Source organism: Leuciscus leuciscus (genome assembly GCF_965113295.1).
Source record: "Leuciscus leuciscus genome assembly, chromosome: 17".
Classification (NCBI taxonomy): domain Eukaryota; kingdom Metazoa; phylum Chordata; class Actinopteri; order Cypriniformes; family Leuciscidae; genus Leuciscus; species Leuciscus leuciscus.
In genome coordinates, this window is record NC_138741.1 from 816,486 (window position 1) to 843,219 (window position 26,734).

Here is a 26,734-nt window from a genome sequence, read left to right on the forward strand (position 1 = left end):
ACAGAAAGGTTGTAAGGTACGTAGTCACAAATGTAGATAAACTCACTTTTTTTTAATCTAAAGAAATTTAAAGTAATTACGTTTGCCAACTATATTTACTATGTACGTTTTATTTCTTTTTTTACATGGCAAATACTTTTATCCTAAGCAAGTTGCATTGCATTCAAGGTAGTTTGAGAATTTTGGGAGACTTCGATTATGTCATTCGCAATGAGTCGGTGATCCCCACTGATCTCTTTTACCAAAGTTCTTATTACTCTTATGGTTCTCTGATTGGTGAAATCACACTGGCTTCTGATTTTTACAAAAGTGCACCGCCCAGCAAAGGCAATGACTACATCAACACTGGAACTGTAAATTGAATGTTTTGATTGAGTTTTCATGCTCAGTTTTCTCTTAATCTGACTGCAGTTGAGCACTGTCTGTCACTAGACAGATCATAGTCTAAGCAACCAATTCATAACTTCACAAAATGAGTAGTTACTGCTTTTGAATTTGTACGGCAGCCTATGCTATTGCTATCTCAGAGCTCATGATAAGTCTGTCTTGAAAGTTTTCTTTACAATTCTATATATAGATGGAGAAAATGTATGGGGTTATTACTTGTGGAAATCAAAATCAAAATGTCACAATGCAAAATATAATTCCCCCCTTTTTTAGTTTGGGTTGAAATAGTTTTCATGACATTTGCTAATAGAGATGTTACAGACAGTTACATACACTGTTTGGCATGATTTGGAGTTGGTTCACTTTTGACTAGCAGAATGTAGGTTTCGTTTTGGCAGTATCCGCTCTGATGGATTGGAACACTCTTAACAGTGCCATTACAGGGCCATTTGGAATAATCGGACAAGGCAGAAATTAAGAAATTTAAATAGTCCCAAGCATTTTCTCTTAAAAAGCACGAACTCTCTGCTTTCTTTCAAAACTCTGTTGGAGATTACATTCAAAGTGTTAATTTAGACAGACCTTTGAGCCAAATTGAAGTTGAAAAGGTGAAATTAGTGCATTCAGAAAGCTAATAGTCAGTGCATCCCAAGTGTTGGACAGATATTCAATTTGACTTGAAGGACATAATAGATTAGTTCACCTGACATACAGTACATGTGTTTCAGACCAAATGAACATGTTTCTGCTGTGACATTAATCAAGACTTCAAGAAAATCAAGACAGGGTTCACCAGGCATGCATCACTGCCGCCCTTACATTCTTTCAATAGTGGAAAGTGTTAATTGGTCTCAGGCTGAAAGCTGCAGAACTGACATTTTTCTAGGATGTTCTCTCATCTCTCTTTTTGTGTTTATGTGATTGTCTGCCTGTAGGTCCTGTCACCCATGCCTGAGAGCAGCCCCAACACCCAGAGGACACCGAGACCCTGAAGACTCTTCGGCCAGCTGCAGCGACAGCATCTCTGGTTCTGACTGTTGGAGAAGATGAGAGTAGGAGCTAGGGATGTCTCGATACCGATACTGGCATAGGGGATCGGGCCGATACTGTCCTCATATACTCGTACTCGTAAAAATTCGCCGATACCACGCACATTTTGCGAAACGAAACGAAACTGCCCGCCGCGAGTGCTTTGTGGAGGTGAACTGAGGCATAGGAAAGTATAATGTCGGCGGTTTGGGGTTCGTACAAGGTGCGTGTGTATAGTAACATAGCTGTGGTGCGCGAGCTGATAAGAGGAAAACGCGCAGTGGATTAAGTGCACAACGGCACAGAAGCGCGAGCTGGTCGAGCACATCCCTTTAAACAGACGTCAGTGGAAAGTTTGTTCAGTCGGATGTCAATGGCAAAGAAAATAAAACGAGCCATGTAGCTTATTATTAACGTTAACTGACGAGAGAGAGAGAGAGAGAGAGCGAGCACACATCTGTTGAATGCTCTTGATTGCTGATCGTTCACTCAGCACATGTTATTTGGATTTAAACTAAATCATATATGTAAGTAAAAAAAAACATGAACTGTTACCTGATTTATGTATAACGCATGGTTCCGTACATTATTACAGGACGTGTGCAGGTCAAGAAGTTCCATGAACGCAAACATCCGAAGCGCGCGCCCCACAAACCAGTGTCTCAGCGCGCGAATACTGAATTAAATTGTCTTTCACGTCTTGCGCTTGTACTGACGAATTCACACAAAATTAGGTTAAAAACGCCCGTCTTGGCGAGTATCCTATAGTAAACAAAGTCGGTATATCTCAAATGAACGTAGCATGTTCAAATGCGTTCGGTCTTAAAGGGGCAGCAGTCTAATAATCCTGCTTCTGTGTTTTAATGTTAATCAAACAAAGGACAAAGAAATACTCACTGCTCTTGACTAAATAGGCTACCCTTTTCAACTTTATAAAAATATCCATCTATATATAATTTATACAGTAATGAATATGCTTTTTTCACATTAGATTACTTTATTCAAATTTCTGTACCTGTTAGATGATGATCTACCTGAAAAACTCTAAAAACTGTTTATTTCATTTGTAGCCTTTCTTTGTTCTATTGTATTTATTTGTCCTATTTGTAATTCGATTGTTTGTTCTTATTTTGTTACTGACTGCTTACTTGTTTTAAATTCACATTAATTAGGCTGCTAGTTTTTGTTGTAGTATCAAAATTGGATTAAATAATTGATATCGAGGGCTTGGAACCAGAGGGGCGTAAGTGGCATTTTGGGCGAAAATGAGTTCTATATATCAAATTAAAGGTCTTGATGAGCTCTATCTAGTTGTGCCAAAAAGACGCATCAGAAATCAACTTGTATTGAATAAAACAACAAAACAACAAAGACCTAACACAAAAGTTTGAGCATTGTTTAGAGCCAGAGGGGCGTATGTGGCATTTGACAAACTTTACAGGAGAGCCAAAACAAAATTTTGACCACGCTTCAATCAACTGTATTTATTAACCTTCAACCACAACATTGCAACCACATACATACTTATAGGAGTAAGTTCTTAAGTGAACATATTATGGCATATTAACACGATGAACATATTTTAAAACCTTGCAAAATCTTGAAAATATGGCAAAAACATCAAATACGCCTTTTTGGCACCAAACATTTCCAATTCCTCTAAAGAAAAATAGGGCGTATCTGCTGATCAATGCAGAAATGATTGGTCAAAACATTGGTTAAAAACACTCTAACTTCATAACTTTTCATTTTATTTAAAATACTGTATACATAGTCATTTAATTTCATCATTTCAAACTGTTTAACATTTCATTTCTAACCGTTTAATTTCAATTCTCATTTATGAGTTCACATTCATGTCAAACAGTTTAACATTTAATTTCAAACAGTTTAACATTTAAGTTCACACAGTTTAATTTCTCTTGTTTATTACACATTTCACTTTTTAGTTCACTTTAGTTGAACTAAAAAGTTCACTCACTGCCCACTGTCAGAGTGTTATAGAACTCTGCATAACAGTGAGGAATACTCCCATTGGTGCACAGGGTGAGTAGGTCTTTTTTCTTTAAGGCACTGATCCCTGGAAGATTCATACAATGAGCTGGGGTGTGTGGTTCTGGTGCCTCTTGTTGCCTGTTGTGCCACCGTCAGTTTTCGGAAGGTTGGGGCGGTGAAATCATACTTGAAGAAGATTGTTTTTGGTTCATCTTTCGTGTAGCGGAACCATTTAATCTTCTGCCAATGAACTGATTGTCCCTCCTCATCTTTTGTTCTGTTTTTGAGTATGTGGTTGGAGAGGGACTTGAAGTCCAGAAAGTCCTTGTGTTCAAGTTCATGTACACTGTATGGGTCGTTCCTTCTTTCCATTCTCACAAGTGTGTAGTAGCCATCATGGATGGCTACTAGACATGGAGTGTGATAGTGTGCATGCTGCAGTGGAAACTGCAAGAAGAAAAGTTTCTATTTACTCCCATTTCTATTTATTCCCATACTTCTATTTACTGATGGCTACTACACACTTGTGAGAATGGAAAGAAGGAACGACCCATACAGTGTACATGAACTTGAACACAAGGACTTTCTGGACTTCAAGTCCCTCTCCAACCACATACTCAAAAACAGAACAAAAGATGAGGAGGGACAATCAGTTCATTGGCAGAAGATTAAATGGTTCCGCTACACGAAAGATGAACCAAAAACAATCTTCTTCAAGTATGATTTCACCGCCCCAACCTTCCGAAAACTGACGGTGGCACAACAGGCAACAAGAGGCACCAGAGGCACCAGAACCACACACCCCAGCTCATTGTATGGAAATCTTCCAGGGATCAGTGCCTTAAAGAAAAAAGACCTACTCACCCTGTGCACCAATGGGAGTATTCCTCACTGTTATGCAGAGTTCTATAACACTCTGACAGTGGGCAGTGAGTGAACTTTTTAGTTCAACTAAAGTGAACTAAAAAGTGAAATGTGCAATAAACAAGAGAAATTAAACTGTGTGAACTTAAATGTTAAACTGTTTGAAATTAAATGTTAAACTGTTTGACATGAATGTGAACTCATAAATGAGAATTGAAATTAAACGGTTAGAAATGAAATGTTAAACAGTTTGAAATGAAATTAAATGACTATGTATACAGTATTTTAAATAAAATGAAAAGTTATGAAGTTAGAGTGTTTTTAACCAATGTTTTGACCAATCATTTCGAGCATTGATCAGCAGATACGCCCTATTTTTCTTTAGAAGAATTGGAAATGTGTGGTGCCAAAAAGGCGTATTTGATGTTTTTACCATATTTTCAAGATTTTGTAAGGTTTTAGAATATGTTCATCATGTTAATATGCCATAATATGTTCACTTAAGAACTTACTCCTATAAGTATGTATGTGGTTGCAATGTTGTGGTTGAAGGTTAATAAATACAGTTGATTGAAGCGTGGTCAAAATTTTGTTTTGGCTCTCCTGTAAAGTTTGTCAAATGCCACATACGCCCCTCTGGCTCTAAACAATGCTCAAACTTTTGTGTTAGGTCTTTGTTGTTTTGTTGCTTTATTCAATACAAGTTGATTTCTGATGCGTCTTTTTGGCACAACTAGATAGAGCTCATCAAGACCTTTAATTTGATATATAGAACTCATTTTCGCCCAAAATGCCACTTACGCCCCTCTGGTTCCAAGCCCTCGATATCAATTATTTAATCCAATTTTGATACTACAACAAAAACTAGCAGCCTAATTAATGTGAATTTAAAACAAGTAAGCAGTCAGTAACAAAATAAGAACAAACAATCGAATTACAAAAAGGACAAATAAATACAATAGAACAAAGAAAGGCTACAAATGAAATAAACAGTGTTTTTTTAGAGTTTTTCAGGTAGATCATCATCTAACAGGTACATAAATTTGAATAAAGTAATCAAATGTGAAAAAAGCATATTCATTACTGTATAAATTATATATAGATGAATATTTTTCTAAAGTTGAAAAGGGTAGCCTATTTAGTCAAGAGCAGTGAGTATTTCTTTGTCCTTTGTTTGATTAACATTAAAACACAGAAGCAGGATTATTAGACTGCTGCCCCTTTAAAACCGAAGGCACGGACCGCATTTGAACATGCCACGTTCATTTGAGATATAACACTGCAAAAATTGCTTTTCTTACGAAGTATTTTTTGTCTTGTTTCCAGTCCAAATATCAAAAAATTCTTAAATCAAGATGTATTTATTAGATGAGTAAAATGACATAAGATATTATGTCCTGTTTTAAGGGGGATTTAATCAAAATTAAGTGAGTTTTTGCTTAAAACAAGCAGAATTATCTGCCAGTGGGGTAAGGAAAATAATCTTGTTTTAAGATTACTAAAATAATAAAAAACTTGAAACAAGATTATTTTCCTTACCCCACTGGCAGATAATTCTGCTTGTTTTAAGCAAAAACTCACTTAATTTTGATTAAATCCCCCTTAAAACAGGACATAATATCTTATGTCATTTTACTCATCTAGTAAATACATCTTGATTTAAGAATTTTTTGATATTTGGACTGGAAACAAGACAAAAATACTTAGTAAGAAAAGCATTTTTTGCAGTGTAGATGAATATTTTTCTAAAGTTGAAAAGGGTAGCCTATTTAGTCAAGAGCAGTGAGTATTTCTTTGTCCTTTGTTTGATTAACATTAAAACACAGAAGCAGGTTTATCAAACTGCTGCCCCTTTAAAACCGAAGGCACGGACCGCATTTGAACATGCCATGTTCATTTGAGATATAACACTGCAAAAATTGCTTTTCTTACGAAGTATTTTTTGTCTTGTTTCCAGTCCAAATATCTAAAAATTCTTAAATCAAGATTTATTTACTAGATGAGTAAAATGACATAAGATATTATGTCCTGTTTTAAGGGGGATTTAATCAAAATTAAGTGAGTTTTTGCTTAAAACAAGCAGAATTATCTGCCAGTGGGGTAAGGAAAATAATCTTGTTTTAAGATTACTAAAATAATAAAAAACTTGAAACAAGATTATTTTCCTTACCCCACTGGCAGATAATTCTGCTTGTTTTAAGCAAAAACTCACTTAATTTTGATTAAATCCCCCTTAAAACAGGACATAATATCTTATGTAATTTTACTCATCTAGTAAATACATCTTGATTTAAGAATTTTTAGATATTTGGACTGGAAACAAGACAAAAATACTTAGTAAGAAAAGCATTTTTTGCATTGAACCGACTTTGTTTACTATAGGATACTCACCAAGACGGGCGTTATTACATAGTTTTGTGTGAATTCGTCCGTACAAGCGCAAGACGTGAAAGACAATTTTATTCAGCATTCGCGCGCTGAGACACTGGTTTGCGGGGCGCGCGCTTCGGATGTTTGCGTCCATGAAACTTCTTGACCTGCACACGTCCTGTAATAATGTAGGGAACCACTCGTTATACTTCAGTCAGGTAACAGTTCATGTTTTACTTTACTTACATATACGATTTAGTTTTCATCCAAATAACATGTGCTGAGTGAACGATCAGCAATCAGAAGTGCGCTCGCTCTCTGTCTCTCTCCCTGTGTCTCTCTCTCTCTCTCTCTCTCTCTCTCTCTCTCTCTCTCTCTCTCGTCAGTTAACGTTAATAATAAGCTACATGCCTCGTTTAATTTCTTTGACATTGACATCCGACTGAACAAACTTTCCACTGATGTCTGTGTAAACTAAGGGATGTGCTCGACCAGCTCGCGCGTATGCCTATATGCCTCAGTTCACCTTGTCAAAGCACTCGCGGCAACCAGTTTCGTTTCGCAAAATGTACGTGGTATCGGCAAATTTTTATGAGTACGTGTACGAGTATATGAGGACAGTATCGGCCCGATCCCCGATGCCAGTATCGGTATCGGGCCATCCCTAGTTGGTTAGAAAGAAAGAAAGAAAGAAAGAAAGATAGATTAGTAAGAAAGAAAGATGGATTAGTTGAGAAAGAAAGAAAGAAAGAAAGAAAGATTAGTAAGCAAGAAAGATGGGTTGGTTAGAAAGAAAGATAGATTAGAAAGAAAGAAAGATGGATTAGTTAGAAAGAAAGCAATATAGATTAGTTAGAAAAAAAGATTAGTTAGAAAGAAATAAAAATAAAGGTTAGTTAGAAAGAAAGAAAAAATATTAGTTAGAAAGAAAGATGGATTAGTTAGAAAAAAAGAAAAATTAGTTAGAAAGAAAGAAAGAAAAAAAGACTATGGGACTTGTTGCTAAGGTGCTCTAAATGGTTGCTAGGGCGTGGCTTGATAGCTTCACAATGATCCTGAGAGACTGATTGGTCGTCTGAGTAAAATGAGCCCGTCCCCTTGTCTCTATGACACTCTGATCCAGAGCTACGTTCAATACAAAATCCCTATGCAATGTGTAGGACACCATTGTAAGTCAATGGGAAACTTTGTGACGCTCCTGCCCCCCAGGGGTACAGCTTTTACCCCATTGTGAGGTATGTTCTTACAGAGCCTGTCAGCCTCTTCAAATGTGGCAAATCACACGTTTCTGTGAAATCCTCGTTCAGAGCTACGAGTGGTCAAAGTTCGTCGCAATGTTAAGTCAATGGGACTTTTTTGGCAGTTTTTTCGCCCCTGGGGCGAACACCGCACCCCCGATCGCTTATAAAAGTCATAGCACACCTCTCCTCAATGAGCCGGTCGATTTGACACCTCACTAAGGGGTCTGTGCCAAACGGTACGGGACGAGTTACGCGCCAAACTTTGTGTGGAATAATAATAAAAAGAACTAGAATGTACATTTCCTGAAGAAAATGTGAAGTGGTGCTTGCAGTGGCAAAACTCACCACTCGGTTGCTAGGGTGTTGTACATGATTGCATACGAGCCAACAACCACGTCTGTATGATGTTGTGGAGCTGAAATATGCCTTCTATATGTTGCAATATGGTTGCTAGGTGGCTCTAAACGGTTGCTAGGGTGTGAATACACTGTTATATTTACAGACTGTTTCCCAACTAAAACAAAAGAGCCAACCCCCATCTCTATACGATGTTCTGATGCAGAGACATGGGTCTTGATAAACGGTTGATGGGTCCTCTGTTTGGTTGCTAGGGAGTGACTTGGCAGGTGCCAATCATGAAATTCCAAAGGCTGCTTGTCAGTATGAATGATTCAAACCAACTCCCATGCCTCTGTGACATTCAGAGTGGAAGATATCCCTCTTTGGATTTTGGTTGCTAGGTTACTCTATTTGGTTGCTAGGGAGTGGCTTGGCTGCTGGCAATCATGAAACTCCAAAGGCTTCTTGTCAGTATGAATGCTATAATCCAACTCCCATGCCTCTGTGACATACAGAATGGAATATATCGCTCTTTGTATTTTGGTTGCTATGATACTCTATTTGGTTGCTAGGGAGTGGCTTGGCAGCTGCCAATGATGAAACTGCAAAGGCTTCTTGTGACTATGAATGATATAAACCAACTCCCATGCCTCTGTGATATTCATGATTGAAGATATCCCTCTTTGGATTTTGGTTGCTAAGGTGCTCGACAATGGTTGCTAGGGAGTGGCTTGGCAGCTGCAAATGATGAAATTCCAAAGGCTTCTTGTCAGTATGAATGATATAATCCAACTCCCATGCCTCTGTGACATTCAGAATGGAAGATATTCTTCTTTGGATTTTGGTTGCTAGGGTACTCTATTTGGTTGCTAGGGAGTGGCTTGATAGCTGCCAATGATGAAACTTCAAAGGCTTCTTGTCAGTATGAATGCTATAATCCAACTCCCATGCCTCTGTGACATACAGAATGGAATATATCGCTCTTTGTATTTTGGTTGCTATGATACTTTATTTGGTTGCTAGGGAGTGGCTTGGCAGCTGCCAATAATACAACTCCAAAGGCTGCTTGTCAGTATGAATGATTTAAACCAACTCCCATGCCTGTGTGACATTCAGAATGGAAGATATCCCTCTTTGGATTTTGGTTGCTAGGGTATTCTGTTCGGTTGCTATGGAGTTGCTTGGCAGCTGCTAATGATGAAACAGCAAAGGCTTCTTGACAGTATGAATGATATAAACCAGCTCCCATCTCTATACGATGTTCTGATGCAGAGATATAGGTCTTGCAAAACGGTTGCTAGGGTACTCTGTTTGGTTACTATGGAGTTGCTTGGCAGCTGCCAATGATGAAATTCCAAAGGCTTCTTGTCAGTATGAATGGCTTGATAGCTTCACAATGATCCTGAGAGACTGATTGGTCGTCTCAGTAAAATGAGCCCGCCCCCTTGTCTCTATGACACTGTGATCCAGAGCTATGTTCAATACAAAAACCTTATGCAATTTACCATAGTAGGAAAAACACATGCTATGTGATGCGGGTCCGTGTACTTGGCGGCCAACGGATTTTCGTTTTGAAAGGAAAAAAACAAACACGAAAAACGGCCGGTTTCCCAATTACCGTTAGTAAATAGGAAAACGGAAAACAACCCATTATTGTGCGTGCATTTATTAATCATTATGATACTTAAATCATAACAAAGTAGGACACCATAGCATGTGTTTTTCCTACTATGGTAAATTGCATAGGGATATTGTATTGAACATAGCTCTGGATCACAGTGTCATAGAGACAAGGGGGCGGGCTCATTTTACTCAGACGACCAATCATTCTCTCAGGATCATCGTGAAGCTATCAAGCCACGCCTTAGCAACCATTTAGAGCACCTTAGCAACAAGTTCCATAGACTTCCATTCAAAGAGATCAAAGGGATATCTCCGGACTGAATTGTCATAGAAACATGAGGGTGGTCTCATTTGACTCGGGGCAGCAAACAACCAATCATGAATCACCTCAACACTTCCTAGCCCCTCCCTTGCAACCATTGTCGAGCACCTTAGCAACCAAAATCCTAGAGGGATATCTTCTTTTCTGAATGTCACAGAGGCATGGGAGTTGGTTTATATCATTCATAATGACAAGCAGCCTTTGGAGTTTCATCATTGGATGGGCCGTCCTACACATTGCATAGGGATTTTGTATTGAACGTAGCTCTGGATCACAGTGTCATAGAGACAAGGGGGCGGGCTCATTTTACTCAGACGACCAATCAGTCTCTCAGGATCATTGTGAAGCTATCAAGCCACGCCCTAGCAACCATTTAGAGCACCTTAGCAACAAGTCCCATAGACTTCGATTGAAAGAGATCAAAGGGATATCTCCAGAAATCCATAGAGGGATATCCAAAATCCATAGAGGGATATCTTCCATTCTGAATGTCACAGAGGAATGGGAGTTGGTTTATATAATTCATAGTGACAAGGAGCCTTTGCAGTTTCATCATTGGCAGCTGTCAAGCAACTCCATAGCAACCAAACAGAGTACCCTAGCAACCAAAATCCAAAGAGGCATTTCTTCCATTCTGAATGTCACAGAGGCATGGGAGTTGGTTTATATCATTCATACTGACAAGCAGCCTTTGGAGTTTCATGATTGGCAGCTGCCAAGCCACTCCCTAGCAACCAAACAGAGTACGCTAGCAACCAAAATCCAAAGAGGTATATCTTCCATTCTGAATGTCACAGAGGCATGGGAGTTGGTTTATATAATTCATACTGACAATCAGCCTTTGGAGTTTCATGATTGGCAGCTGCCAAGCCACTCCCTAGCAACAAAACAGAGTACCCTAGCAACCAAAATCCAAAGAGGTATATCTTCCATTCTGTATGTCACAGAGGCATGGGAGTTGGTTTGTATCATTCATACTGACAAGAAGACTTTGCAGTTTCATCATTGGCAGCTGCCAAGCAACTCCATAGCAACCAAACAGAGTACCCTAGCAACCAAAATCCAAAGAGGGATATCTTCCATTCTGAATGTCACAGAGGCATGGGAGTTGGTTTATATCATTCATACTGACAAGCAGCCTTTGGAGTTTCATGATTGGCAGCTGCCAAACCACTCCCTAGCAACCAAACAGAGTACCCTAGCAACCGTTTATCAAGACCCTTGTCTTTTCATCAGAACATCGTATAGAGATGGGGTTTGGCTCTTTTGTTTCGTTTGGGAAACAGTCTGTAAATATCACCATGGTAACTGTGTATTCACACCCTAGCAACCGTTTAGAGCCACCTAGCAACCATATTGCAACATATAGAAGCCATATTTCAGCTCCACAACATCGTACAGACATGGTCGTTGGCTCGAATGCATTCATGTACAACACCCTAGCAACCGAGTGGTGAGTTTTGCCACTGCAAGCACCACTTCACATTTTCTTCAGGAAATGTACATTCTAGTTCTTTTTATTATTATTCCACACAAAGTTTGGCGCGTAACTCGTCCCGCACCGTTTGTCACAGACCCATGAATGAGGTGTCAAATCGACCGGCTCATTGAGGAGAGGTGTGCTATGACTTTTATAAGCGATCAGGGGTGCGGTGTTCACCCCAGGGGCAAAAAAGCGGCCCAAAAAGTCCCATTGACTTTACATTGCGACGAACTTTGAGCACTCATAGCTCTGAGCGAGGATTTCGCAGAAACATGTGATTTGCCACATTTGAAGAGGCTGACAGGCTCTGTAAGAACATACCGCACAATGGGGTAAAAGTTGCACCTCTGGGGGGCAGGAGCGTCCCAAAGTTGCCCCATTGACTTACTATGGGGAAGGAACGTCCCGTGAAACACATGCTTTTCCTACTATGGTAAATTGCATAAGGTTTTTGTATTGAACATAGCTCTGGATCACAGTGTCATAGAGACAAGGGGGCGGGCTCATTTTACTCAGACGACCAATCAGTCTATCAGGATCATTGTGAAGCTATCAAGCCACGCCCTAGCAACCATTTAGAGCACCTTAGCAACAAGTTCCATAGTCTTCCATTGAAAGAGATCAAAGGAATATCTCGGGACTGAATTGTCATAGAAACATGAGGGTGGTCTCATTTGACTCGGGGCAGCAAACAGCCAATCATGAATCACCTCAACACTTCCTAGCCCCTCCCTAGCAACCATTGTCGAGCACCTTAGCAACCAAAATCCAAAGAGGGATATCTTCCATTCTGAATGTCACAGAGGCATGGGAGTTGATTTATATAATTCATACTGAAAAGCAGCCTGTGGAGTTTCATGATTGGCAGCTGCCAAGCCACTCCATAGCAACCAAATAGAGTACCCTAGCAACCAAAATCCAGAGAGGGATATCTTCCATTCTGAATGTCACAGAGGCATGGGAGTTGGTTTATATCATTCATAGTTACAAGAAGCCTTTGCAGTGTCATCATTGGCAGCTGCCAAGCCACTCCCTAGCAACCAAACAGAGTACCCTAGCAACCGTTTAGGAAGACCTATATCTCTGCATCAGAACATCGTATAGAGATGGGAGTTGGTTTATACCATTCATACTGACAAGAAGCCTTTGCATTTTCATCATTAGCAGCTGCCAAGCAACTCCATAGCAACCAAACAGAGTGCCCTAGCAACCAAAATCCAAAGAGGCATATCTTCCATTCTGAATGTCACACAGGCATGGGAGTTTGTTTATATCATTCATACTGACAAGCAACCTTTGTAGTTTCATTATTGGCAGCTGCCAAGCCACTCCCTAGCAACCAAATAGAGTACCCTAGCAACCAAATCCAAATTTCGGCGCGTAACTCCTCCCGCAGCTTTTGTCACAGACCCACGAATGAGGCATCAAATCGTGCGGATTATTCGGGAATGGTGTGCTATGACTTTTATAAGCGATCGGGGGTACGGTGAAAGAAAAAAGATGGATTAGTTAGAAAGAAAGAAAAAAGATGGATTAGTTAGAAAGAAAGAAAAAAGATGGATTAGTTAGAAAGAAAGAAAAAAGATGGATTAGTTAGAAAAAAGAAAAAAAAGATGGATTAGTTAGAAAAAAAGATGGATTAGTTAGAAAGATATATTAGTTAGAAAGAAAGATAGATTTGATAGAATGATAAATAAATAGATTAGTTAGAAAGATAGATTAGTTATAAATAGGGGTGTAACGATACATCGATATGGATCGATGCATCGATATAACGTCTAACGATACGATGCATCGATTCCACTCTTAAAATATCGATATACACCTTTATTTTGACACTCCACATTCTCACGTAAATCCTTCCGCCAAAGCGCACATTTTCGTTTACTCACCAACCGCCTGCCGGTGTGTCTTTATAACGTTAATCTCCTCATCTGAAATAGACGCCTGACAAGACTGACTAAACCCTAAGTTTTTTCACAAAAGCCGAATGTCCGCTGTCAAGGCATCGCGAGTTCATGTTTTACAGAGCAGAGACAAGCACTCGCACCCTTGTTGGTGAACGCGAGTCCGTTTTAGCTACTCAGCGCGCAGTATTCAGGTCAGATGTCACTTTGAAAAGACGCGCTGGCTAAGAGGAGCTGGCTTAACATATTAAAGCATACTTTCAATTAACTTTGATTTTGTAATTTACCTGTATTTAAGTTATTATTATTATTAATCAAAACAACCCAGCTGCAGTTTGATTGATATTACTTGGAATGCACAATAATAATAATAATAATAAAAAACATGATTTATGAAAATGAACAAGAACGGAGTACTTGCAAATGACCTCTTCTGTTGTAAATGTCCCAATTGGGAGAGGGTGTGCAATTTTCAAAGAGTTTAATTAAACATTCATGTTATATATTTTGGTTGCATTTGTGAGTTAATAAAAACGTAACTGGTTGTGTGAACATAATATCTAAATATCGATTAATCGATCGATATAGCCCTGAATCGAATCGAATCGTATCGTAGAATTTTTTTTAAGTATCGGCAAATATCGTATCGCTGGCTGAGAGAATCGATATCGTATCGTATCGTGATGAACTGTCCGATTTACACCCCTAGTTAGAAAGAAAGAAAGAAAGAAAGATTAGATAGATAGATAGATAGATAGATAGATAGATAAGTTTATTAGTCCATAGAATGGTAGTTTAATTGAGTCTAGGGCTTCAGAGAATTTAGATTTGAGTTTTTGGGTTGTGCACTAATGGGCCACCGTAGTCTTGGCTCAATTCGAACAGTCTGCAATGAAAGTCAATGGGATTTTTATGATTTTTAATATTAATTTTTAAGAAAACTGAAAGTCAAATCAGTCTGAAAAGATATAGCAACTCAAGTCAGAACAGTATGAAGGTCTGACCCGAGTTTGGAGTTTGTAGCTTGAACGAGTTTGTAGCTTGAAATTTGCGGTCAGAAAAAGAATAATAATAATAATACGTTTAAATAGGATTTCAGTAAGTTGGCTTTCTCAAGCCAACTTAATAAGTATGAGCAATAACAATAGTGATGCCTTGCTTTCAGCAAGCACCACTAATAATAAGTATGAGCAATAACAATAGTGTTGCTTCGCCTTTGGCAAGCACCACTAATAATAATAAGTATGGAGGATAACAATAGTGATGCCTTGCTTTCAGCAAGCACCACTAATAAGTTTAAATAGGATTTCAGTAAGTTGGCTTTCCCAAGCCAACTTAATAATAAGTTTAAGTACAATATCAGTAAGTTGGCTTGGGAAAGCCAACTTAATAAGTTTAAATAGGATTTCAGTAAGTTGGCTTTCTCAAGCCAACTTAATTAGCAATTTTATAGCCTACATTGGGAGTTATATATACAAATTGAGGAACATGGGGGCCCATCAGGACTGCCTATGCATAGGGCCCGGGATCTTGTGCTACGCCCTTGTCAGTACCATCGTGCTCAGTCCCATCGTGGACTTCTCAACTGTAGCCCAAAGATAAACTGCTGCAAACTATCTCTTGGTATTTGCTTGTCGAAACAGAGCATTTTCTTGATAAGGAATGTAGAATTTACGTATAAATAAATGGACAATTTTTATGATGTAGGCCGAAAATGAGCTTCCTCTCTTTGAAAGACCAACAGCTGCCACTGATATATATATATATATATGCACTACCGTTCAAAAGTTTGGGGTCAGTAAGATTTTTAATGTTTTTAAAAAACAGTAATATTGTGAAATATTTTGACAATTTAAAATGACTGTTACGTCCTTAGGTACGTTTATAGTGTTTTTGGTATGTTTTGTGTTTTTCTTTTTGGTCTCTTGTCTCTCTCTCTCTCTCTTTCACCTTCTCAGGCATCGCTGATTGGCTGTCTTGCCTGTCAGTCATTCGTAATGAGTTGAGTGGGTGTGCCATGTGAGGCGGGATCCTCATCATTCTGATGCTTGACACCTGGATAATCCCTACTTAAGGAACATGCTACTGCCAGCGAGGAGAGAGACTTTGGCTTCGTTCGAAACCGCATACTTCCCCACTATTTAGTATGGGAAAAAGAGTAGGCGAGCGAAAAAGTATGTACGAATCCAAAAGAGTAGGCGAGAATTACCTGGGTGACGTACTAATTATCGCGAGATTCGGACTTAAAGGTATCGGACTTAACCGTATGTAAGAAATGTATTTCAATTAATCATAAAATGGCCCTGATATGTCTCTAGACATTAAGAAAACTTTTGGACATCTTCAGAAATCTCCTCCTGGAAACTCCCTAAAACTTGTTCATTGGTCATCCTCTCCTGGAAACCCCCTAGGACTTGGTTATAAAGCCTTTGTCTCTCCGTCCTCCTTCTTCTGGACCTTTTCTTCATCGCTGTATCTTCTGTGTCTCGTCCACAACACATAGACGGTAATGATTGCATTTTTCTTCTTTCTTTGGTAAAGCTCTTTCTAATACATTTTCAATGTCTCTCTACTCTGCCATATGCTTAATACATGTTTACAACATTCAGTGTGGTCTGTTTTTCTATATAAACCATTTTCTCAATAAATGACTTTACAAACAACAGTTGTGGTGTCTTTTCTTAATGACAATTTCTTAATAAACATGTTTATAAAAACAAGTCTCAGTGTCTTTTCTATGAACCAATTAAACAATTTCAAATTAAACATGTCTCAGTGTCATTTCTAATGAACCAGATTCAAGGGTTTCTTATAAAAACTCTTTACAGTGTTTTTCTTAATACAGTTTCTTATAAAAACCTCTTACATTGTTTCCATACATTAAGGTTTCTTATAAAAACCTTTTACAGTGTTTTCCTTTACATACAAGCATTGCTATAATCAATATAAGCCTGTTTATATGAATCATAATAGAATCAATTGCATGTTTCACCCAACAGTAGACCCTCACATTAGTTTACAATAGTTACATACATAAATAAAAATGGAACTTAGTTTAAATATATCACTATAAAATATCCACATGGAACAAACATAAAATAGATATTTGGGTAACCAAATATACTTCAAAACTATCTGTTTGCCCAAAAAGCTAAAAAATAAAAATAAAAAATCATCCTTTTTTAATAGAATGCTGTATTTCTGATCAAGTAAATGCAGGCTTAATGATTATAAGAGTCTCATAATAAAAATATATATAAATGCATGATTGATGAACATAATGGATTTATAAAAAAAAAACTCAAAACCAGCTAATGTTCAAACACAACTTAGCAACCATTACACACTACATAAATAAATGCAAAACACTGTGGGATAGCGGGAACATTTTTATTCTTGTACTCAGATTTAAACAAAAAGAAATAAAATAAAGCTTTTAAAAAAACTGCAGCAAAAAAGAGAAACAAAAGTTATGTAAAAAAAAAAAAAAAAAAGACATGTTTACAGCATTTATTCTGCCTCAGGATCACACCTCTCTGCTGGGTGAGGCCACAGGACTTCATCCACGTCACATGCTAGGTTCTCCCTTACAAGGCAACGGGGAAAGAATCCTTTAGCATGCCGAATCCAGCCCTGGCAAGATTCCACGCTGATGTCGCCACATGCTCCAGTCATTGCTTGAATTAGGTTCTCCTGTGTGTAAGGGTTATGGTCATACACTTTCCATCTCCATGCCGAGAAAAACTCCTCGATAGGGTTTAAGAAGGGAGAGTATGGTGGAAGAAAGACATTAATAAAATGCTGCTCATTTTGAAACCAGTCGCGTATTCTCGGACCACGGTGAAAGCTCACATTGTCCCAAATGACAACATACATGGGACGCTCCGCCTGCTCGCGCTCCCTCTGCTCGAGTAGAGCACCCCGTAGACCATCCAGGAATGTTAGTAGCAGTTCGGTGTTGTATGACCCAACAGTAACATGACTGTTGAGAACCCCATAGCTGCTGATGGCACCACAGATGGTTATATTTCCACCACGCTGGCCAGGCAGTTCAATAATGGCACGTTGACCTATCATGTTGCGACCTCCTCTTCTCCTTTTGGCTAGATTGAATCCAGCTTCATCCATGAAAATGTATTCATGAGGCATAGCCATTGAGTCAAGCTCAAAGATTCTCTGTACACAGTGAAAACTACATTTAGTTCCATAAATGACACAGTAAGATGTATACATGTGCTGCTTCCCAAACTACACAGTACTTTCTAGTACGGAGTTTACTTGCACATATTGACATCGTAGCTCTTTCACTCTCTCAAATGTTTCGCTCAAATGGTACCTGATAAACTTCAATTCTGTAAAAAGAACCCCATTTAGTTAGAAGTATACACATACACACACATTTTATTCAGTAAAGGTTTTCAAAACACTGTACCATGGAAAAGTTATGTCTCATAATGTCCCTGACCTTGTCCCTTTCTGAGACAAGTATACTTTACCTGTTTTCTTCTCTGAAGGTCCGGATTATAGAAGCCACTGAGAACCTGCTTAGGTTTGGTTGCACACGTTGCCCTGCCTCCCTCATAATCATGCCATGCACCAGAACATGATCTATAACAGTTGCTCGAATGTCATTTGAAATGATTGATCTGCTTGGTCTTTGTCCTCTCCCTCCGACTCCGACTCCAACTCCGACTCCGATGTTCTGCTCCATTGTTGGATCAACTCATGCCATATGCATCTGACTAGGCTTAAATAGTGTTTTCTAATTGTGTGCACTGATTGGACACATGTGTTTTCAGTTTTGAGTGGTAGTGTGTAAAGGCTGAGAACAGTGTGTTAGTTGTGTTTAACTTCTGTAGCCTGTGTGCACCATTCTGGGTACAAGTGTATGACACTGCAAAGTTGTGTTCTGTGTTTGAGAATGTGTTTAGAGTTTTGCTAAATGGGCGATTCAGATTCACAAATTGTGTCCTAAACAGATGAATAGTGTTTAAGATTTTGACAACAGTGTGATTGATTTGATAAAAGAGTTTTGGAAGTTGCCAGTTTAGTTCTTACAATGGGATTTAGTGTTTTAGCAATTCAGAAAAACTGTAAAATGATATCAAGCAAATAGTTCTATTTTCTAACATACATTTGAAGAAAAGTTGTACTTTCACAATTACATAATGTTTAAAGGCATTAAAACGTTGTATACATTTAAAATACACATGTCTTTAGCGTTCATACATTTGTAAAATGTTAAAACCGATGTGCTTTGAACTTTTACAGTTTTTCTGAATTGCTAAAACTCTAAACACATTCTCACTCACTGAAACACATTTTGCACTGTGATGCACTTATGTTTCAAAATGCTAAACACAGGTAGGGGAAAGTTAAGCACAACTGCAACACAGTGGTCATCGTTTACACACAACGACTCAAAATTGTTCACATTTATTTCTAATGATATGACCAAACCAACTGTACATAATACAGGTCAGTTCAGAGTCCCAACATTTACTCAAAATGTTGCACTGAATGTTGATACCAATAATGGATGGAAACAATATAAGAGTGAGAGAATGAAGAGGATGAGTAAGAGGAGGTGAACAAGCAGGAAGAGGATGAGGACGAGGAAGAGCAGGGGCCTGTACCATGAAGCCGGATTAGGTGGCTAGCCAGCTATGTTTCAGTTTAGTTTCTGCCAACCCTGGGTTTTAGGTACTATGAAAGTAGCTTGGCTTTAATCGGTGTTCATCGCCATGGTATCTTACGCTGCACGGCTAACCTGCTCCGGGACAGGTTATGTTCTGGATTCAAGATCTCAGACTGAAGTTTGACCAATCAGCTGAGAGCAAAGAAACATATAGGTGACGTAACCTCTGCAGGAGTACATGAATAGTTTCATTAATAGTGTTCCCCGGACATTTATCGGCCATGTCCATAAAAGAGGGCTTTTATAAAATTGCCGGTAAGATATATTGATAGGGTGACATCACATGAGCACTTTTTTTTTATTTAAAAAAAAAAGCAAATTGCACAAATGTACTATACAATATAATACATGTTAAGAATTATTTTAAATCTTTATTATTATTCTGTTAATCTTATGATAGGATTCCCTAGCTTTCTTAGTAGTACAAATACGTTCTATATTTATGTAAAATTATGTATGTGTAGCCTATGTGTAATATAGCCTATAGCCTATTTTTATAATATATAAAAAATGTGCATGTATCATTTTTTTATATATTATAAAAATAGGCTATAGGCTATATTACACATATAGGCTACACATACATACATAATTTTACATAAATATAGAACGTATTTGTTTAACTTACACATTAACAATCAGCAATCTTTCTCCAACAGTCTTATCTTGCTTTGGCAGCAGAGACCGTATTGTTTCGAGCTTGAAATACATATTTAAATTCATCGTAATTCTGAATGATTATCTCTTGCTCCTCCGCGGGAAAATATATCGCTCTCGCTCTACCCGCGATTGGTTGTTCAGCGTCGACGTCACTCTTTTATGTGCACGCGCGCGTGGAGTAATCATAGCTTAAGGATCAAAGCCTGAGTTGACAGAGAAAGTTGATGAGCTGCATCATGGTACCAATAAAGCCTGATTGCATCGGTTTGGTTTTGTCAACTCAAAACTAATCCTGTAACCCCGAGTTTGTTCAGCTACCTTCATGGTACAGGCCCCAGGTGTGGAGAATGTTGTCAAGGCTGGATCTGGCTTTAAGGTTTTCCCCTTTGCCTGCAGAGACGACATTGTCTGAGATTTGGAGAAACTCCTCCGGCCAGACCCAACATGAAGACATGATGCAGAAGCAGAATAAAATCTCTCTCACGGACCTTGATTTTGCAGTTGCACAACTCTTCTGAGTGTAGGCTACTTTACTGTAACATGCTTTTCATTTAGAGTTTTTTTTTACTGTAACCTCTTTGGCTTTTGCAGTTGGGTCACTGTATTTTCACAGTATTCAAGTGGTGAATATACAAACATGCGATAAGGCCTACTATTCAATATTCAGTACAAACTTGCAGTGGATACTATACAATTTATTCACCTTACTACTGTAAGATGTCATTACTATATTTTTATACGTAATTGCAAAATTTGTTTACTTTGTTACAATATACTTTTTTTCTGTAACTGCATGCTTTGGATTCTGTGTTCTACATTTTTTTATGTAGTGTCTAACGAATGATCTGTAGTGTTTATGATTTTGACTCGCTGTGTGTATGATCTGATAGCATTGTTTGATTTTGAGCACAGATAAAATGGTTTTGAGGCAATTGTTTGATTTTGCCAGAAGAGTCAGAGGTTCTGTGAATGTGGTTTGAAAATTTGGTTTTGTGTTTAAGGTTTTGAGAAAGTGAGTGATGGTTTCAAGAAATGTGTTTTAGCAATTCAGAAAAACTGTTAAACGTGAAGCAATGCATTGGGTAACAGCTCAGTGAGTTGTTTTTAATTAAAGAAAAGTTTCGTTTTCCAAATACATTTATGAATTTGAATATGAGTATGAATTACAAATACAAAACATGAATGAGTAGTGTGTGAAGCCGAGTCTCCGTCCACCTAACACTAGATTTATTTATAATTACACTAAATAACATTTATAAAAATAATAGTTGTTTTAAAATAAAAATAAAAACTCATGTTTTAGTAGGCTACATTTTTTACTTTTAGTGAAGTTAACAAATATTCACTAACTTACTGATTTATTCACTCTTCGATAGGATAATCCACCTCACCCAATGGAGAAATCTGATCATTGTTTGAGAATGCGTTTTGGAGTAAAAAATAATGAATCTGTTCAAAACTATGTGCTTTAAACTTTAAAACCGTGAAACGTAAGCGGTAGCAAAACAGTTTTTTTCACAGACATGTAACACTTTCACATAGGCCTACAACTTTTTAAAATGATACAGACCTTTAAAATACAAAGGTGTATAGTATTTAAATCGTTATGTTGGAAAGGCCGAGTCATGTGCGCATGCGCAACTTACTGTCAGTCATCAGCAGAGAGCGGGACTGTATGAGCGGGACTGTGTGTGCAAAGTGCGTCAATATGTAAGTTGACTGTTCACCTAGTTTGGTGATCAATACTTGTTAAGGAGTTGTAAAGCCTTTATGTAATACTTTCATAAAGTGATGCATGTTTAAGAGAGATGAATCCGTTAATCGCGTGAGGTTGAGGGCTCGTGAATGTGCCGTTTATGTTCGATAGCCTATTACTTGCAATTTATAATATTGCACCCAGTGTTTGATTTGTACATATGTATGTGTGATCGTTACATTAGTATTTGAAACTCTTGTTATTTCGAGTTTAAGGACGCGATCTTTATGATTATGTGCCGTTCATTTAAATTACCTCAGATTTGGTTACGGTTTTGAATGTCATGCCATTTCTGACCACCGGGTGGCGGTGTTGCATATTTTCGTTGCTTGTATATTGATTTCTTTATTTAATATAGAATCGAACCTGATAATTCTTTATTTGAGAAATGTAGATTTGGAAGTAATGTTTGTATAATAATACTAGAGACATTTGTTAATATATATCTTTATTTCTTTCCCTTTGTAGACCACAAACACACACATCTAAATACTTTAAGCAACCTGTGTACTGCTGTTTTGTGCATAGCCAAAACTGTCAACAATAAACCTCCTTTGCATGGAACTGATCGAATCCAATGTGTTCTGATCGACACCCCATGAGGAAAGCTAGAAATAATAAATCATCACCTATTACAGTCCAATCCTTCTATCGAATACGTTAGGCCTATCAGAAAAATGTTAAACATGTTAAGGCTGGTTCACACGGGACGATTTTAAAATTGTCGGCCGATTTTCCAAACCTGAGAGACCCCACACACGGGGATAAAAAAATCACGGGTCTAACAGTTTTGGTCGTACAGTGTGTGGTGCGCAGCCACACGGCAAAATCAACACATCACACACGAACCGATTTGACTCCCGAGCATTCCCAGGTCAGACGGGAAATCTCGCAAAATACCTCGAGATCAAACGTGACTTCAGAGTAAATAATCATGGCGGACGAAGAGGATGCAGTGGCAATAGTTTGTAGTTTGTTTTTAACCGAAAAAAAACCGTTATCAAAAGAAAGGCGGTGATCTCCGACGTCCACCGGACTTTCTGGTGCGCAATGCCACCGGCTGTTTTGATTATGTTTCCCGGTGTTTCCTCGCCGTTTCGTCACCTCGCTTTCTGATTGGCTACACTCCACAGTCCACAGGCTGCGTGCTCAGGGGACACCACACACGAGGAGAAATCGGGCCAAATAAATCCAACATGTTGGATATCCCCGATTTGAGATCGGAGCGGTCCCGACGTCCTTCCGAGCAGACGAGAGCAGCCTTAACACACCACACACGGCAGGAATATCTGATCAGATTATTTTACGATAATCGGAGCATCCTTAAAATTGTCGGAAGGGGTGAATCGGGGCTAAAATCGGCCTAATTATCCTGCCGTGTGAACCAGGCTGTTTTCGTTCACATAGCCTACAGATTTGAAAACCTGTTAAAACCAAAAAAGTCAACTTTAAATCATTTAAAACAAGTTATAGAATGTCTTTCACGAACGACTTTTAAAGATACCAGAAAAATGGTAAATTATGTTTTTTAAACAATGTTTCAAACGTGAGCAACATATCAAACATATTGTAATGTGTTTTGCGGTTTGGGGATATTGTCTTGGTAACTAATTAATGAGACTGATTGAGAAATGAGAAACACTGGGGCGGGAGCTGTGTATTGGGAGACTGGGAGTGGAAGAAGGTTTATATGGAGTGATAAAGACAGTGCAGGGGGCTCGGTTCCGGACAGTGTCGGGGGGGGGGGTCGTTCGTGGTCGGTTAGGGCCGCCGGCGATGAAGATAGACAGAGAGCGGGTGCGGGGAAAGATTATATAGATGTCATGGGAGGTTAGGAGTGCCGTCCTCGCTGCTGTGCTGATTCTGAATGCCGATACAATTGAATCACAAGAGCCCGGCTGGACTTCGCCCTTTTGAAACGGACTTACGGTGGGATTTCCCCATTTGTGAATGACTCCCCGAGGTCAACGTGAGTGTTGAGGTGACGTCACACCGCGGCGATACTGCTCATATTTCCCTAAACAGAACGGTGTGTAATTCCGAGAGCTGTGCAGGAGAAGAGATAACGCTCTACCGACTTTTGTTCTCTTCCTATTATTTGCCTCTTTCACTTTGTGAACCGAGTTGGATGTTTATTTGTGTACTTTTATACGAATAAATCCCCACGCATGTTGACGAGTGACGGCGCGTGTGCCTAGAGTTATTATGTTCAATCATTTACCACCATTTAAATATGTAGCTACCTCTGCAGGTGTGTATTCTCGTGCGTTGGGGTGAGTGTTAGGTGGGCGGAGACTCGCTTCACAGATCAGGCTATTTCTCATTCGTGTTGTGCTTTCGGAGCGCAAGGATGCCTATACGGAACCGTGTCGGCTAAGAGATATTTTAGCTAGAAACTAAACAAAACTTAGTAGCAAATCGTATTGTTAAAAAGTTTTGCTTAAAAAGTATTCACTTTATGTATTTTTACTCAGTGAGCTGTTACCCAATGCATTGCTTCACGTTTTAAAAGTTCAAAGCACATCGGTTTTAACATTTTACAAATGTATGAACGCTAAAGACATGTGTATTTTAAATGTATACAACGTTTTAATGCCTTTAAACATTATGTAATTGTGAAAGTACAACTTTTCTTCAAATGTATGTTAGAAAATATAACTATTTGCTTGATCTCATTTTAATACATGTTGTTAGATGTTTTCATTCTTAAACATGTTTGCAATTCAAACTTTTTTAACATTTTACAAAAGTGTGTTTTCCAGCCGTTGTATTTTAACTTCAAACGTGGGCCGTGGGGAATTTTCCACGTTGGAGGGCTCAGTCCGTCCAAAAGTGGGGTGGAGTGGGCGTTTGTAGGGAAGGGGACGTGGGAATTCACACGGGCCAGCCTCAGAAATAGGCCACGAGCATTCATGTAGCCTAGCCTACATCCATTCCAAAATCACTGCAAAGTATGTAAACGTAATCCTCTGGGTGTTTATTGATATAATCTGCGAGAAATCGGGTTCTTGTAGCCGTGGTTAATCCAGCCCCCTCTGCTATCAAAACCGGTTCACTTCCATCATCTTTTCAAATATCTCCATACTCCTGTATAAAATCCAATCCCTTTCCGCAAAAAAATAAATCGGGATCCTCTGTTGTATTCGTTGTGAATCGCTCATCGTTATCCTTTAACCAATCTGACTTCACGATTGTTTTTGTCAAAATCATATGTAGCCTACACGCACGTCCTCCAGACAAGTGAAAAGTAGGCTATTTCACTTGCGCTCCGCCGGCTCATGGAGAAATCGCGTTAAACAGGGTCCATGTTTATTCTGCGGCACTAAGGTCAAATCCTCCATAGTAGTGTTGTCACGGTACCAAAATTTCAGTATTCGGTACCAATACCAGTGAAAATCCACGGTTCTCGGTACCAATTTCGGTACCAAAGGGCTATAAATCAATAAATTATTTGCTGATACTTCCTCGTCATCATGGAGAGCGCAGTTCGCACCGTTTCAAAAATAGTCGATCTCCGAATGCGAATGAACTTACTCTGATTTTAGTTTTGTTTTTATATGAGGATCCTTTTTCAAATACAAGGTCAATATTGATTTTCACTAATGACAAAACAACAAATTATCCGTGAATTTATATGGAACTAATCTTTAAAAGCTTTCCATCTTTACTCTCCTCATGTAACGTTGCATTCGGAGATCGACAAGTTTCTCCTTTCCACAAGCGCTTGCTCTCCTGTGGCGTCTGTCGTTGCTATGCAACCATGAACATAGGCGTACCTGGAAAACCGAGCGCGCCGCGTCGCTTCTATTATGAGCGTGCTTGCCGCGCGCCTACATTTGGAATAACGAATCTGCACGTGCAAAAAACGCGCTATGTGAACGGCCACTTATGGCAACGTGACATTAGCCAAATCCAAAATATTTCCATATGTGTCTCTTTCCTCCTTTCTTATCAACAAGTGGATTTACAGCCACCACGGTCGCCATGTCTCAGCGCTTTAATAGGACGCGCAACTGCACGCGCTCAGTGCATACGTGCATGCATGCGCATCAAGGAACCGGGTTTAAACGGGTCCTCGGTACCACCGGTACTTAAGAAAACTTGGTACCGTGACGTTTACATTTTTCTAGTACCGACTTGGTACCGAAGTACCGGGTCTTTTGACAACACTACTCCATAGCTTCATCAATGTTTCTTTCAGGTGTTTTGGGGTCTGACATAGCCATCGCAGATAATCTGATTTGCAAAAAACCACAAGTAGTATTTCACTCTAAGTTTGCGCTCCTTTTTAAACAGCTCATGTGACTTCCCTCTCAGCTTTGAGAGGGGTGTGTTAGGGGGTGTGGTCTGAGCCACTCACTACACACTGTTTCAGTCGTCATTAGAGTTCGGACAGCGAAGTGACCGGTCTCTTTTTCTATTTGGGAGCTGAAAGGCACTGTTGTTTTTCCCACGGAACACCTGTTGTGGGTGGGATAGGGGGCGGGGTTTGCGTGGGTCTCTGCACAGGCCTCACAGAGTGTCAATCCTGACAAATCTCCGGATTGAATGGACGTTCTTTAACACTGTTCCAGCACTAGGAAACACTTAGGCCTATATATCTTTTAAACTCCGAGTCTTTAACAATTGGGTATGTAAAACGTAAGGCTTTTTAAACTAGTTTGTGTTTTATGTTACAGTTTTACAAATCAACATTTTAAAAAATGTCTTAACATCTTAAAATAACACTAACTCATTTTTAATAACTCTTTTTAGAGAAAAATGTAATTTTAACTTATTTCATTTGTTTTAAAAGTGATGAATGTAAATCTGTCTTCTTTAATAAATAAAAACACTGATCTCACACTCTGTCTTTATTGTACATTTCTTAAAAAGTTTTAATACACCGTTTAGAACTACTGAGCGTGGGAAATTTTCCCACGGTTCAGATGTTCAACCCCCAAGGAGGCGTGGCACAAGTCCGATTTTCCCACGGAACAGCCCATAAGTGGGAGGAGCTAGCATGGGAATATTCCCACGGTCAAAAGGGGGCGGGGCTTAGGGGTCATAAATCAATCAAA

The 26,734-nt window shown here is 38.9% G+C and overlaps 1 long non-coding RNA gene across 1 annotated transcript in view; it reads left to right on the plus strand.

Moving 5' to 3' along the window:
• The first annotated feature begins 2,851 nt into the window (after positions 1-2,851).
• LOC309478763 overlaps positions 2,852-26,734 on the plus strand; it is a 36,613-nt gene continuing 12,730 nt past the window's right edge. The window contains exon 1 of the long non-coding RNA XR_014199092.1: positions 2,852-3,133. This is a non-coding gene — a long non-coding RNA (uncharacterized lncRNA). The remainder of the gene's footprint in view (positions 3,134-26,734) is intronic.